The sequence below is a fragment of the Mesoplodon densirostris genome, chromosome 9 (assembly GCF_025265405.1).
Source record: "Mesoplodon densirostris isolate mMesDen1 chromosome 9, mMesDen1 primary haplotype, whole genome shotgun sequence".
NCBI classification, from domain to species: Eukaryota; Metazoa; Chordata; class Mammalia; order Artiodactyla; family Ziphiidae; genus Mesoplodon; species Mesoplodon densirostris.
In genome coordinates, this window is record NC_082669.1 from 104,572,057 (window position 1) to 104,589,682 (window position 17,626).

Consider the following 17,626-nt stretch of genomic DNA (forward strand, 5'->3'; position numbering starts at 1 on the left):
AGGCGTGGGAAGCAGGGGGTTTACACATAGGTGTGGATACCAAGGAGTGGGGACCACAAAGTCCATCCTAAAATTTTGTCTCTCACACATGGGATAACTTAGCAGCAGCCTTTTACCCTTAATAGTATCTCTCATTTCTAGTTTCTTTATTTCTTGAATTGCATGTGACATAATAAAGAAGAAAAGGAAAAGCTAATTGCAAACCTGTGCATGTATGAAAATTTTCAACTATATGAAAGGAAGACTCAGAGTCAAAAGAACTGAGAAGATACATAAGTTGATTTGAAAAGAAGTTGTAATAAAATTTGATTTCAGAAGAACTGGCCCATCAAATAAAAAACACAATGTGCATTTAAAGGAAATAATGCAGTTATAATTTACCAAGTTTATATTAGTCTAAGAGTTTGTTTAGTGGGGTTTTATGTTTGCTTTGTTTTTTCAATGTTATATCAATTTGTAGGAAATTCAAGACAGCATAAATGTTTTATATACAACTTACATTAAAGTGACTTTAATTAGATGATACTTGTTTACTCATTAGAGCTCTAACCAGGTAAGACAGAAATGTTTAACTTATTAATGTTTTGGAAAGTTTACCTGTTTCATTAAACTCCTCTACTAACCCACCTTTTTTTCAGATTTGTTTTCCCTTTTTACCTCAGGTACAGACTGTTGAATTAATCATAGTCTTTTATTATGACACAAAAATTTGTTTACTGTTTGTTGTTTTAACTTACTTTATACTCTTTGTAAGTTGAATGGCTTCCAAATTATTTTGTCTTGGTCGTTAGCATTATCTCAGTTTTTCTGAACTTTACTACTGGGATGTCAGAGAGAAAGGGATACTGCTATCTAAATAGTATTTTAACTTCTTTGCTGTGCGGTATGTGATGTAAAATCATATCTATTCCCCTGTATGAAAGCTTCAGTAAAATCTGTATCAGTTTCTCAGGCTTTAAAACAAGTTAATTTATTTGGGGGAAGTTAAAAGAATTTGTCCAACATTGGTCTGTGCTGGTGAGTGTCAAAATAGAGCCAGTACAAAAGGGAGACTTCAAGAGGTTAAGTACATTTTCAAGGTCACAGAGCTAGGAAATGGCAGAGTTGGGGCTCAAATACATAATTTTAGAGTCCATAGTTTGAATCAGTTTTTCTTTTTGTGTTGGTTTGGTTTATATTACATTAATGGTGTGTTCTTTGTTTTTCCATGTATTTTCATGCTGTGTAGTATTCATAATGTAGCATCACAGTTTTTTAACTGAAGTATCTTATTGTATTTTTAGTTTTATTATAAATATGGCTAGAATTACAATTACACAAAATCATCATTTTTAATAATTTTCAAAATGTTCCATTCAGAATAGTCTCCTACAGAGACTATTCTGACTTTTACTTTACATAAAAGTATGTGAAGTCTCCAGTCTTTGAATGTAAATTTGATCTTTAGAAATGAGCCTAAGTCATTAAGAATAGATACGCTACATAAAATATATAATCAAACTGAATAATAAATTGCTTTTTTCCCTCCTATTTTACAGTCATTAGAACATGGTTTACTCCTTTAGTGCTATAAAGAGTATGTAAAATCTATAAAATGTATGTAAAACCATCCTCATCTTTGATGGATTAATTATCAACAATGACAGTTGAATTCAAAGAAAGTAATAGACCTAGTCTTCTTTTATATTTTGATAAGCAAAATTCTTCCATATGAAAATATTTTAATAGTCTATGATATTTTCATTTTATTTTAAAATCTTACTTGAATTACATATCTCATTGTTGTTAATTAATGTTGTCCTCATATTCAGTCATTGTCCCCAGATCCTTGGAAGATCAGGACAAATATATGATCTTTACTAATTTTCAGAACGTGTGACAAATTCTTCCCATAAATGCTCTTTGTGTTGATTTTTTTTTGAGATTAAAATTTTTTTTAATTGTATTTATTTTTAAAATTTATTTGTTTATTTATTTCTTATTTATTTATGGCCACATTGAGTCTTCGTCCCTGTGTGCGGGCTTTCTCTAGTTGCGGCGAGCAGGGGCTACTCTTTGTTGAGGTGCGCGGGCTTCTCATTGCGGTGGCTTCTCTTGTTGCAGAGCACGGGCTCTAGGTGCGCAGGCTTCAGTATTTGAGGCACATGGGCTCAGTAGTTGTGGCTCGTGGGCTCTAGTGCGCAGGCTCAGTAGTTGTGGCGCATGGGCTTAGTTGCTCCGTGGCATGTGGGATCTTCCCGGGCCACGGCTCGAACCCATGTCTCCTGCATTGGCAAGCCGATTCTTAACCACTGTCCCTTAAATCTTATTTAAATTTAATTTTTGGTCATCATTTTCAAACTAATAATTCATTTGAATGAACCAAATGGATGACCCTTTCAAAAATTTCATAAGTTTTGTGAATTATCACCACTTCATATATAATGAAGGACATCTCCCCTACTTCTTAAAAGTTTTTGCTTTTGTTTTTGCCAGTCAAATATTTTTGACTTAATATTTTTCTCTGTTAGCTTTGTTCAGGTTCATGTGTTTATTCCATCTGAAAAAATTAAATTTCACTTGGATATGGGATTTTCTTTCATCTAAACTTCTCTGTACAATCCTTATGTTCAGTTGGTGTTCTTGCATCCTCTACCCCAGAAAGAATCAGCAGAGAACTTCCTCAGATGAATATCATACCACCCATTTATTTGCATCTTTGCTTCTACAGTGTGACTTTTTTCCTGCTCTCTCTGGAAGAATGCCCCTGTGCTCAGTGAATGTACTAGATTCCTTCGTCTCTCCCTTACACAGGAGTATGGATCTCCAATCTGTCTTCTCAGTCTGTCTCTAATGGATAGTCCTATCAGGATAAACACATTTCAAGTGACCTCATCTTCAAAATAACAACAACCACAACAACCAAAACTTACTTGATTCCGATATTATGACAGATATTTTCTTATGTATCTGCAACCTTTATTGCAAAACTCAGAAAAACATTTGGTTGGCACTTATGGTTTTAATTCTTCCTCTCTCACTAAAAAAAAAAAAAAAAATTCACTCTAATTAGGCTTTTGTCCTCAGCTTTCTACAAAAACTATTCTTGTTGATGCTACAGATATTAATGCTTCCTCCTCAGTCCTCATCTTTCTTGACCCATTAGCAGTGCTTGACCTGGTTGAACATTTTTTCATCCTTGAAACACCTTCTGTATGTAGCTTCAGACATTTCTTGACCTCGATTTCTCTTCTGTATAATGGATCACTCCTTCTTACTCTTTTCCCCAGTGTCCTTGGCCTTGAATTGTTTAAATGCTTTTCTTCTCCACCCTTGGGTCTATTCTTTATCTACTTTTGTGGATTACGTACAGTTTTGTGTTTTTAAATATCATGCATGTGTTGACGATTCCCAAATGTCTATCTCCCCTCCTGACTTCTCCTGAAAAGTCCAGACTTGTATCCCAACTGCCTATGTGACATCACCACTTACTGAGATGTTTAATAGGCATCATAATCTTCAAATGTTTAAATCTGAGATCTTCTTTGTCCTTTAAAAATCTGCCCCATTCACAGTCTTTGCCATGTTGGTTCATAGCAGTTTCATCCCTTCCATTCCTCAGGATCTAAACACTGAGGTCATCTCTGATTCCACTTTGTCTCATGCTCACATCCCAACCATCCATAAATCCTTTCTCTCTCCTTCAGAGGTAACCACCGCCCAGCACCTCTACTGCTACCGCCCTGGACCAAGACACTATCACCTCTTACCTATAGGATTTCTATAACCTCCAAAGTCACCCTCTTGCTTCCGTTCCTGCCATTTTTCATTTCAGTCTGTGCTGAAGACAGCAGCCAGAATGATACTTTACACACTAAGTGTTAGAGCATGTCCCTGCTCTTGTGAAAACTTACCAGTGGCTTTCTGTTACCCTCGGACCTGCATGGTTCTACCTGTTCTGGCCCCGCGACCCCTCTGAGGACATCTTTCAGTTCTCTGACATGGTCACTCAGCTCCACCCATAAAGGATTCCTAGCTGTTCCTCAAGCATGCCAGTCATGTTTCTGCCTCATTTGCTGTTTCCTCTGCCCGGAGCACCTTCCCCTCTGCTCTCTGCATGATGACCCCCCTCAACTCCTTAATATCTTTGCTCAAATAGCATCTTTGCAGTGAGGTATCCCCTGACCAATGATTTAAAATTGCTAGGCCCACCCCTTTTCCCACCCCCTGCCAACATTACTTCACCTGTTCTCTAGGTTTATCAGTAGCTTTTTCTCAGACTCTGTAGTTCTTTACATATTTATTCAATTTCCACTAGTATATAGGGTCCATGAGGCAATGACTTTCGTGATGTTTTTTATTACTGAATATTTATTGCTTACAACATTTTGTCATATATTACATCCTAAATAAATGTGTTGAATGAGTGAATATCAATCATTGGTTTTTGTGCCCATATGAAGAATATGCAAATGTTTATCTACCAAAGTGCTAGCATCATACTAGCTGGCAGTCCCCAAAAGTCTGCAGAAATATGTTTCTTTTCATATTTATAAGCCACACAGAACCTTAGTATCAGCTTTCCCCTAGAATATTGTGAATTGTTATGTTGCAAGGGTGAAAATTCACTAAGCAGTTTGACAATTTTTGCATATTTTCACAAAACATTGGGCTAGGTTTCAAGTATCCATCCCACAGTTATTTAGTGCATGATTTTGGTGTGATAATTCTGGCACTGAGTGATATGCATCGCCAGCTTCTTGCTGTCTTTGAAAGTTTATATCAAGATTTTATGCCTTCCCACTGAGGTATTTCGAAAATTTCTTTGAATAAAAACTACGCATGGCAGTCGAGCTACTTGGAAACCTTCATATCAAACGTAGAGTATGTACCCATATACCTGAAAAAGGTAGTAGCTGCATTGGGGTAGAATATTTCACAAAATGTTAGGTTATGATGGCCTATTTTAATAGTAATGATAATAATAATAGACTATAGAATAGAGTTAAAATTATTGGTATCTGTGAATAAGGTATATACCAATGGAAAGTTTATTTAAATTAATTTACAATTTAAATTTATAACACCAACTGCATATATTAAAAGCATTGCTATCATAATTAGTAATATTAATTCATGTTAGCTAAGTGGTGCTAAGCCCTTTACATATACTGCTACTTTCAGTTGAGGAAACTAAGACTTAGGCCTAAAAGTTTAGTAATTAGCCCACAGTAAGGAAGCTAGTAATAGTAGAACCAGAGTATGTACTCATACCTGTCTGACGACAAAGCCCTGACTTCTAACCATTCTGGGGAGAGAAAGGAAAGGGGGAAGGTTTGGCCACCTCCTAGTACCCCAGATGCTGTGACCCTAAACCAGGTGAGAATATTTGTGAACACTTGTTCCTCAGTTGAATGCTGGTGCTGGTTGAGGAATATTTACACTTAACGCAGTAACCTGCAGCCCTACACAGTTTGTACCGCATGTTAGAAAGCTACTCTTGTAGAGGAAATATTCTATACTAGGAGTCAGAAAAACCCGGTTTTGTCCATTTTTTGCTACTTACTAGTTAGGTGACCTTGGATGAGACAACTATCTGCTGTGAGCTTTAGACTCCATATATAGAAATAAGTATAGTGTTGATAGCTTGGTCCACTTCTCAGGGCTTTGTAAGGTTTAAATGAAACTGTTTTGATAATATCTAAATTTAAGGCATTGTCATTGTTCATATCGTTGTAGCTATATGCATATTTCGTTCTTCAGTTCCTGTTTTACTGGTCTTTTAAGGGATCATATGATTTTCTTATATTGAATGGGCAACCTGGTCTGTTTTTCAATAGATTCAATTTCAGACCATTAAGGGGGAAAAAGAAATTGATCTGGGCCTTTGTGCATATTCTGGTAACGTAAAAGCAGCATGATTTCAATGGGGTAAGGAGGAAAATATGAGGCACAGCAATGGCATAAATTTGTATTTGGAAAGAGGATTCATGGACTGATATCGCAGGCAAAAGGGTTAGCAGTAGGTTCAGGTGTGTCTTATTGGCAACAGTGATAAGTCTAAGCAGTTGACTATGCGGAAGTTTGTTGCATATTTAAATATACAATATAAACTAGTTCTCAGGGGACATGTGGTTTCTAAACATAAGTACAGTAAGAATGTGTTTGTAGTTTTAAGACTTTTTTTGCTTTATTCAAATTCCTTGTATATCAGAACAAATAAACCTTATCAACTGTTTCCTTCATCCATTCTTAAATTCATAAAGAAGAATCAGAATGTATTTTACAGCATAAACAATATGACAATTTAAATATGCAAAAGCTTGATTTAAGCAATAGAGTGTACATAAAAGTTTATTTTTGCTTAATAGCTTTATGTCTAATGAGCTGACCAATGGGGGATAATGCGAATAGTGCCAGATAACTGAAGTAAATGTTATTTAACAGCATGGGCTTCCAATAACACTGGAGCAACTTTCTAGGCATTATTTCCTCCAAGCCCAGGAAGCTCCCCCATGGGGGCAGCACTGCATTATTTAAAGTCAAGCTCATCAGGTTCCGCATGGGTATTGGTCACCTTTCAAAACTGTCTCTGGTCATGAGCTATTTGTGCCTGTTTTGTGATAATAAATCTCTCCCATAATCTCTAAAACACATGCAGATGATGTGTAGTGAGCCCATCAGAAAAGAATGCAGAGGAGTTCTGAGTTCTGCTCTCTGTTTAATCCCTACTTAAATAAAATTAGATTATATAATGACATTAATTTACACAGTCCACAATACCTTTGTCAAAAGTATTTTCATTTTAATTAATATATTTTGTTGTTTACTTATTTAAGCACGTTTTAACTCTTGCATGTGTTAGCTGGTGGAGGGGTGAATAGATATATATAGGTGTTCCTCAAAGTAGTACTTTTTACACTTTTTTCATTCTCCCATTGGGTTTCTTGAGTTCTCAGGTGTGTTTTTTGTTTGTTTTTTGGTTTTTGGGTTTTTTTTGCGGTACGCGGGCCTCTCACTGTTGTGGCCTCTCCCGTTGCGGAGCACAGGCTCCGGACGCGCAGGCTCAGCGGCCATGGCTCACGGGCCCAGCCGCTCCACGGCATGTGGGATCTTCCCGGACCGGGGCACGAACCCGCGTCCCCTGCATCGGCAGGCGGACTCTCAACCACTGCGCCACTAGGGAAGCCCTGTTTGTTTGTTTTAAAACATTGCTTTCATCTTGTACAACACAGGGACAAGGGGTGTATGAATATCCTTTTACTGCAGAGTCAGTCATTGGTCCCGTGATATACCTATGTGTTTCAAACAAGAAAATAACCCTCTCTAGCTAAAAGTCTCAGTTGAGGAAACATATACAAAAGTACGCACATAAACACACACATTATAGAGTTTTGGGAAGTCAAATGATATATTTCCTGGGAAGCTCTGTCCATTGACGTCAGATAGGTTATGTCTCAAAGTCTACATTTTTGTTTCAAGACCTTCAACAGGAGATTCTGGGATTATAACCCGAGTTTATAACTCTCACAATCTGTGCATTTAGAATGCAGGTTCCTGATGTCTGACCAACAACCTTAGCTGCAGTCCTTCACTATTTTGTGGCCCTGTTGCTTACTAAGTAATAGCCTCTGGTTTTATCAGGCATAACTAACCACTAGGTACTTCCATCTTTATTTGAGATGTGCAGAAGTAGCATAGGAACATTCTGTCTCAGAAACATTCACATGAAAATAAAAGAAAGTATAGGATAGGGGGAATGAATGTGAATGAATGAATCACTGAACAAGGTGATAAAAGAAGACATTACGTATTCTTAGGCCAGCCAAAAAGAGTTCTAACCACACATTTAGAAACTAAGTATTAAGGATTTGAAGAATTTATTGTCTCATTCCTAGGTGTTGAAAAACATAAATAGTACCTGCTTTTAAAGCAATAAGCTAATGAAAGTCAATACAAAGTCAAATTTTTGGATCTCTAATTTGAATGTGAAAAAAGATTAATTATTATCAAGACAGAATATTATGCAAAATGGATAAATGTGCCAATTTTTAAACATTATTTTATTTCATCCTAGCCTTACAGTTAGAGGTTCTTTATGGAGTTTGTACATGGGTGTGGAACTCCTGTTTCATATAGAGCACAGATTCATATGATTTTTCTGCTTTGCTAGATCTTGACAAGCCTTTCCTCTACCCCTTAAATGCACACAAGCACACACACACACACACACATTTTCTTTAAACATTTACTTTCAGTGTTCCCTTACGCTCCTAAGCATGACAACTTGGAAGCCGCCTATACGTGACTTTTCTTCAGGTCACTGCTTATGGTTGCAGCTTTTGCACACAAAACAATTCTGCCATGTTTCCCTCATCTCATCAAGCACAGACTCCTTTCTTGCAAAAACAACATCCAGCAGCAGTGATCAAGGTCATTATAACATCTTGTTCAGGGTAAGCAAAACTGAGTTCTTTAGAACACTTTGACCAAAGATCTGACAGCCAGGATGAGTTTGGGGAAAAGAGTAATATTGAAGAGTTACAGATCTGTGGCATCTAATGAAAGAAAGATCAAAAGAAATCATTACAGCTGGATGATGAACTTTGAGGAAAGATGATATTAACAAGTACAGAGTTTTGATAACAGCAGGCTAAAGATTGTTGATTAGCTTTCATTATTCTAGAGTGTTACCAGTGTTAGAAGAGTTGGATACTTCCAAAAACAATAAGGAAAAAAGAAAACCTAAAATAATGATGCTCAATTAATCACTATACTTAAACTGAACTCAAAGTGATTTTAGATTAAGAAATGGACTCTACAAATGCATGAAAGGAAGACAGTGGTTTATCCCTCTTACTCCCTGGGCTATGCAGCTAGGGGTGGTCTTTGGTGATGTTTCCATAGGTGAGGAAAATCAGGTGTTTTTTCCATCCTCTCACTAAGATGTTGCCAGTAGAAGCTGTGAGTCACTAAATCTTGGCTGGGAAGCAGCTACCGCTCTTTTCCTTTGGTTGTGGTTGATCTCAATTAAAAAGATTATTTTATGGTAGAAGGAAGCTATGGTCCCATTTATTCTGATTCTATTACATAAGGAATTCTAAGATCAGAGGAATGACCCCATAATTTAGGAGGACTAGGAGTTTTCAGAAGAGAATATGTGAGGTTGGAAACAGAGCTCTTGTATTTCAACCTGAGGCACAGGAGCACCACCAAACAGCATAAGGCAGTAGGTAGGTCATTTTATGTGGTGGATCTGGGAAATCTCTCAAGGCTTTCAAAGCTTTATCCTCCGTACGCAAGGAATAGACATGAGGACTCTAGCAAGTTCCTCTCATTCCAGAGACCTCAGTCATCTCATCTGTGGAAATAAGATTGGGTTCCATGATCACTAAGGTCTGTCAATTCCATCATGCTGTGATTCTAACTCTTGAATTTTTTGTAACCAATGTATTGTTAGAATGTACTTTGTACAATATTTTTCCTTTATTTCCTTTATTTCATTAGAGCAAACTCTTGTTCACTGGCATATTGCCATGACTAACCACAGGTGCCATGCAGTTGAATGTTAATATAGCTGTAGAGTTTTGTGTATTTTTTTGTAGGATTGTAGAAAAACATGTGTCTGTGAACAGTCCAATGTTTCTTTTTCTAAAAGATTCTGAAATGGGCCCAGGGTCTGATAAATAACACGTAGACATTAACTTTGTTATAGGCAGTAGCTTATAAGTATCCCAAATAACTTTATAAGAGATACTCTATTTGAACGTACATGTGTATATGTCTGTACACACACACACACACACGTGTGAACGTTTGAAGTTGTGCAGCAGCAATATGAATTGTGATATCAAAAACAAATTCAGTGGGCTTCCCTAGTGGCACAGTTGTTAAGAATCTGCCTATCAATGCAGGGGACACGGGTTCGAGCCCTGGTCCAGGAAGATCCCATATGCCACGGAGCAACTAAGCCCATGTGCCGCAACTACTGAGCCTGCGCTCTAGAGCCCGTGAGCCACAACTACTGAAGCCTGTGCACCTAGAGCCCATGCTCCGCAACAAGAGAAGCCACCGCAGTGAAAAGCCCGTGCACCGCAACAAAGAGCAGCCCCCGCTCGCCGCAACTAGAGAAAGCCCACGCGCAGCAATGAAGACCCAACGCAGCCAAAAATAAATAAATAAATTTTATTTTATTTTTATTTTTTTGCAGTACGCGGGCCTCTCACTGTTGTGGCCTCTCCCATCGCGGAGCACTGGCTCCGGACGCGCAGGCTCAGCGGCCATGGCTCACGGACCCAGCTGCTCTGCGGCATGTGGGATCCTCCCAGACAGGGGCACGAACCCGTGTCCCCTGCATCGGCAGGCGGACTCTCAACCACTGCGCCACCAGGGAAGCCCAATAAATAAATTAAAAAAAAAAGAAATACATCATTAAGAAAACAAACAAACAAACAAATTCAGTGACTTCAGTATTCTTCACTGCTAACATGAAGTCCTGTAGTCTGACTGATCTCTTTGATTCACAGATCTGGAAAGAGCTCTCTCAGCTTAAGGGTTCCACATTATTTTAGGATAAAATGCAAAACTCTTAACCTGAAATAAAAGCTTCCTCGATACCAGACTTCTGCTAACATCTTGCTTGATGTCCACCACCATTTCTGTTTCTGACGCAGTCTAAGCTCCAGGAATGCTGACCTACTTTCAGACGCCTGAAATCTCTCTTTTTTTCCCAGTGTTAAGCCTTTACCATGTCTGTCTCCCTTGATAGAAATACCCTTCTCCTGCCTCATGGCAGCAAAATCCTTTTCTTCCTTCAGGTTTCAGCTGGGTAAGTTTGACTTTCAATGAAGAAGATTATAATCATTTCTTTTTTAAAAAACGTATTTATTTATTTTCGGCTGCATTGGGTCTTCATTGCTATGCGCAGGCTTCCCCTAGTTGCGGTGAGCGGGGGCTACTCTTTGTTCTGGTGGGTGGGCTTCTCTTCGTGGTGGCTTCTCTCGTTGCAGAGCATGGGCTCTAGGCGCGTGGGCTTCAGTAGTTGTGGCATGTGGGCTCAGTAGTTGTGGCTCGGGGGCTCTAGAGCACAGGCTCAGTAGTTGTGGCGCACGTCTTAGATCTCCAAATTCCAGTTCAATCAGAGTAATTCCCTTGGTTTTCTATGGCTTTAAAAAAGTTTGCAAACCACAGGTCTTTTCTACTGGAATGATAGTGCATTGTGGCATTAGTAGGAATTCTCAAATTGATTCTCACTTTCAGCGAAGTTTGTGGATAATCAGCGGACCTTCTCAATTGATAGTGGCACTTGTTACCCAAGTCACTGAAGTGAAATAGTGATTTGTCAGTTTAGGGCCATATGTGATACCAGGACCACTCAGGATACTATACACTTGCTGAGTGCATTCATGATTCTTTTTCTTTTTGCTTTCAGTAGAATTTCACTTTGAGAATGACTCAGCACCCTATATTAATTGCAAATGTATCAATATTTGGCAACAGGAATTCTGTTTTTTTCAAGCAGGGGAAAGCGGCATGGAGCTTAATAACTACAGATTCCTAAAATACCCGTGAAAGAAAAATGACACCTTAACCAAAGGACTTTTTTTACCTAAATATGTTATAGTACATGATTTAAGCTACTTTTAATTTCTGTCTTAATCCTGCTTTGTTTTGAGCTAAACTAAGCATCCTTTCCTAGGATTCATGTGTTCAGTGTATGAAGTAAATGAACTCTTACAGTGCTTTAGGGTACCGATTAATGCCCCAGAGGAGGTAAATTACTAAATGGTACCCTGCTGCTCTAAAAGACTGAATTTGTCTCAAATGTTTCAGTTGCTTTCTGGTAGAAAGTAGATTACTCCCAGTGGCTCTCTGTAAAACAGGATCCATTTTTTTTTTTTTTTTTTTTTTTCCAGTACGCGGGCCTCTCACTGTTGTGGCCTCTCCCGTTGCGGAGCACAGGCTCCGGACACGCGGGCTCAGCGGCCATGGCTCACAGGCCCAGCCGCTCCACGGCATGTGGGATCTTCCCGGACCGGGGCACGAACCCGTGTCCCCTGCATCGGCAGGCGCACTCTCAACCACTGTGCCACCAGGGAAGCCCCAGGATCCATTTTTAAATGAGAATTTAGATTCTATATGATTGGCAGGCTAACGCATGGCAAAAGTGTCATGCAGTAGTCATAATTGGATTATCACAAGCTATAAATGCCTGTAATGAAAGCTTGAAAAGCCAATATGTAAATATAAGGACATGGAAGAAAATATTTAGAATATTTAGAATATTTAAAATATTTAAAATTTTGGAAGCATAGTGAGAACAAGTTAGTTGAATTTTATTATTAAGGTGGTACTGTCTATCGTTATTATTCAGAAGCACGGACTATTCGTGATAGTACACAAAAATGTTGCAAAACGGTATTGATCCTTTTCTTTGTTCATTAAAAAATATAGAAATCAAGGTACAGAAATGAAGAAAATTTTCACTCCAGCCCTTGGATTTGTAATGTTGCTTGAACTTACTGCTTTGTAAGATGCTTTTTCGATGGGTCTGTTAGCATGTTTTATCTTATATTAAGGTTAAAAACTACTTTCCTATATCTTCATTTGCTCCTTATTGCACAAATAGTTTTAAGTGCCTAGTAAGTGTGAGACACTGTGAAGGGAAAGATAGAATTCTCACCTTCTCAAAATCAATGCTCTATCAGGGAAGAACAAAAACAAAAGTATTAGCATTAATTATTAAATTGTGATAAGGGCTATGAAGGAAACAAAGAAGGGTCCAAGGTAGAAAATAATTGGGGTACGGAAGCGGGGCACAGCCACAGATATGTGACTGTGGAATAAGCATAAAAGGAATAAGAAGACAGGCTTGCACTTAAACCCAAGGACGTGAAGGAGCTGCCTAGGAGAGCAGGACCCATGTGACTAGAGGCTAGTGAACAAGGCAAGGAGGTGGTGGGGGGGCCGTGGGAGTGTGAGTTGAGATGGAGGGAAAATCTGGGGTCAGATGATGTAGAGCCTTGTAAACTAACACAGAGACGCTGAATTTTATTCTAAGTACAATGAAAGAAGGGTTTTAAGTGGGGGAGTGACAAAATCTGAATTACTGTAAAAATAGCAATGATATTAACTATTTACATAGCACATTATAGGCCACTTTTTTAAGGACTCAACATTTATTAATACTCTCAATAATTTGATGAAATAGATTTAAAGTAAGGCACAGAGAGGTGATGTGACTTGCCAAAGTTGTGCAGCTACTGAGTTGCAGATCTAGGATTTAAACTCGAGCAGTTGTATGCCCTAACTAATAACTATATATCTCTAGCTAGCTAGGTACATATATCTTCTATCTTTTAAAAGCTGTGTATAAGCAGCATTAATGGCATTTAAGATGAGAATATATGAGGGTTTTTTAGGGAATAAGTTTTGAGAGAAGTAGCCCAGGACCGAGCCATGAGTGACCCCAACAGTGCAGGTGGGGAAAAAGATGCAACTAGCAAAGGGGACGGAACATCAGTGAACCAGTAATTAGAGGAAACTCAGGATGGAGGGTTGACAGGGACCTAAGATAGGGGAGTGTCCTAAGACAAAATGAGGGGTGGATTCTGCTGAGTGCCGCGAAGAGGTGAATAAGATGACATAGGATGACATCGTGGGAATTCTTCTTGACCCTGAAAAGAGAAGGTTCCATGAAATAGTACAATAGAAAAGAACCCTGACAGATGAGATTGAGTGAATGAAAATAATATTGCATGTCAGCTATACTTCAATTAAATCTTTTAAAAAATGTTAATTTTTTTTTCTTAGAGTGAATGAGAGATAAAATCAAGATAGAATATGTAGACAGCCCTTTAGAGTTTTGTGGTGATAACAGAGAGAAATAGCTGGAGAGATATATTGGGTCAGGGAGAAGTACACACATATACACACACAACACACTCACATGGGTACAGATAGAGCAATAGAACATATGTCTATGCTGAGAGAGAAAAGAAAAGTAGAGAAAAGTTAGAGGAGAGAAAAGGGAGCCTTTGAGGATGCAGAAGGGAAAACAATATCAGTATACAAGCCTTTTCGAGGAAACAAAGCAAGAGGGGATTCAGGGAAGAAAAAGGAAGTTTCAGCCTTTGATGGAGGAGGGAGCTCCTCTTCTTAGCATATGTGAGAAAAGATGTGTGCTAGGCTAGTAGAGAACTTTTGGCCAGTGGGTTCTTGCTTTGTATTCTGGAAAGGGGCAAATAAAGAGAAACAGCTAAATACTGTTTAAAATGAGTCAACCTCCATGCTAAATGCTTTACATATATTATTTCAATTTGTCCTCAAAAACTCTGAATCAGTATTTTTAGTTTTTAATTAACAGCTGATGAAACTGAGACTCAGAGGAATTTAGTGACTTGCCCCAAATCAAAAATCCAGTAATTGCTGGAGATAAAGTCTGAGCAATCAGCCTGGCTCCAAACTCATTCTTGAGCTAGAAATTGACTTATTCACCAATAAGTAAGTGGTGAAGCTCAGAGAACTCAAGCAGCCTCCCAGTTGTGTGCAGCCGGGGACCAACAGGGCTTAGGGTAGAACTCCAGTCTTTGCACTCCCTGCCCAGCTTTTTTCCCCAACATTTCCATGTAACTTTCCATTGCTTTAGAGGCAGGAGGCTCTTTAAAATAAAATACATGACTACGGATTATGAATTTGCTCACTGAAAATTTAGTGGAATTTGTGGTGGAGATTGTAACCATTTAAATCATGAAATTCAGATGTAATTGTTCTGTAAGATGAAAAATAAGTCAAAGGACTCCGTGTGACTGGCATAGATTTTCCTAATGAGAACTCCTTGTATATACAATTAGTTTTTACAAAGAATTTTTCAAGTGCCTGATTAACTTTTAATCAGGATACTGAGGTGATTAGACACAGCCTGATCATATAAGGGAAAATGCAGTGAAAGGCATTGTTCTGCTTTTCTGAACACGTATGCACCAAAGAAGCAATTTAAAGGAAGTTTAACAGTTCTTCATTTAGCAGAGCTGATTTAAAAGAGCAGTGGCTATGTTTCAAAGGTTATGTGTGTGTTTGTTCATATTTTTTCCTATAGAACAGAGAGAGATTTCTGTTTAAAATTTTTCTAATGGAATCGCTGTCAAATTTGCAAGTTCTTACTATAAAATGCCAAGAGAAATTTTACATTCAGTATTCTATGGGAGCTATATGTTTTCCATTCAATCATATTCTTTATTGTATAGTTTCAGTCTAGTTGTATTAATGTGGCATCCTCAACTTTTGTTTTACTTTTTTTCTGAACTCCTTTTTTTTTTTTTTTTTTTTTTTTTTTTTTTTTTTTTTGCTGTACGCGGGCCTCTCACTGCTGTGGCCTCTCCCGTTGCGGAGCACAGGCTCCGGACACACAGGCTCCGCGGCCATGGCTCGCGGGCCCAGCCGCTCCGCGGCATGTGGGATCTTCCGGGATAGGGGCACGAACCCATGTCCCCTGCATCGGCAGGCGGACTCTCAACCACTGCGCCACCAGGGAAGCCCGAACTCCTTTTAATGAACCATTTAATACGCACGTCTTTTACTCCAGCCAGTGCGTATGTGGTGGCCAGTTTCACATGGTCATCAAAAAGCTTATCACAGGTGCAACCTAACAGCATCTCAGACCCTGCGGACTAAATTTCTCTCTAAGGATCCAATGAAAGTCCCAAAGATTGCACATCTATCCCTCAAAATGGCAGCCATGTTTCATAATAGAAACCCATTTTGGTTTTCCTTCCCTTTCATTCCCTCATTCCTCACACATGCTCCAGGATGGCATTCCCAAATAAACTGAGGGCTTGCCCCAGGCTAGCACACTGACAATAATTAAATTTCTATCTGCAGAAGCATAAAAAGAAGGCACATATGTCTTTTTTACTGAAGTACAGTTGATTTACAACGTTGTGTTAATTTCTGCTGTACAGCAAAGTAATTCAGTTATACATATATGTACTTTTTAAAAATATTCTTTTCCTTTATGGTTTACCATAGGATATTGAATATAGTTATCTATGCTATATGGTAGGACCTTGTTGTTTATCCATTCTGTATATAAAAGCTTACATCTGCTAACACTGACCTCCCACTCCATCCCTCTCCCACCCCCCTCCCCCTTGGCAACCACCAGTCTGTTCTCTATGTCCCTGATGCTTTTTCTGTTTCATAGATAGGTTCATTTGTGTCGTATTTTAGATTCTACATATAAATGATATGATATGGTATTTGTCTTTCTCTTTTTGACTTACTTCACTTAGTATGATCATCTCTAGTTGCATCCATGTTGCTGCAAATGGCATTATTTTGTTCTTTTTTATGGCTGTGTAGTAGTCCATCGTATATATGTACCACATCTTCTTTATTTATTCATCTGTTGATGGACATTTAGGTTGTTAGCATGTCTTGGCTATTATGAATAGAGGCACATATGTCCTTATTTTTCACATCCAGGTGCCCAAACTGAACTCCCTTTATTAAAACATTCAGACATATATACACATATAATTTTATTTCAGTGTTTTTCACCTACTTGTCTACATTTATTTGTGTTGTTAGAAGAAAATGTTTTAGATTGTTTAAGATACTGGCATTTACCTCCTTCTGCAAAAATGAGGAAAATATGAACTAATTAAGAACTAATTAATAATTAATAATATGGTAACATGAGTCAGTTGTGTTATGTTGTTTAAATCAGTCTCATGATCAATTCCTTTCCCTGTTTGCTGACTAACATTAGACTGTGAGGACATGTCTGTTCATTTAATAAGACAACATTAAACTGAATGAGCTTCTATCATCAGAAGTAGAAATGAGAGAAAGGTTGCCAAATAAGCATTTAAATTTGTGCTATGAATAAATGTAAACCTGAGAATGAATTAGTCATTGTCCTGTACTACCCAGTAAACAGCTATGTGTGCCTCTTCCTGTGTCGAGTACCCAGCAGGCAATTCCAGATTATAGTAAATTAAAGAATGCTTATGACCTACATCAGGGCTGTACCTTAACTGAAGAACTAACACTGTCACTATCTATAATAATGAGGACGTCCTTATTTTTTCTTCCGTTTTTTTCTCATCATGAAATTGAATCTGAACCAGATAATACATAGATAGATAGATAGGTAGATAGATAGACAGATATTTGCATACTGGTAATCATTTACATATATAAAAAGTGACAACGTACGTTCTGTTGGATTTAATTATTTTTTTCATACTTTCTGACACAGTCAGAATTTAGTGCTGAAAATTTTTTCTAAAATGAATTTATCCAAAAAAAACCAATCAAGAATTTTCTAAACGCAGAATAATGAATTCATTTAGATTTTCATAATGCACTTGTAATATTTTTTGATAAAAGTTATCCTGAAAAAATCATATATATGTATCAGGTAAGTCAGTTGCTTTCAATCCACAGGAATCTTGTATCACATTACTCTTTAGACAACAATAATAGAAAACAAACCTACATATACTACAAAAACCTCAAAGAAAGTTCCTCCACAAAAAGAATTTTTGACATCAGGTGATGTGCCCAAGAAAACCAAAGGGATTTAGGATGTGTGCTCAAAACTGGTCTTTCATGTGTGCTTATGTATTCAGCTTGTCCATCCATC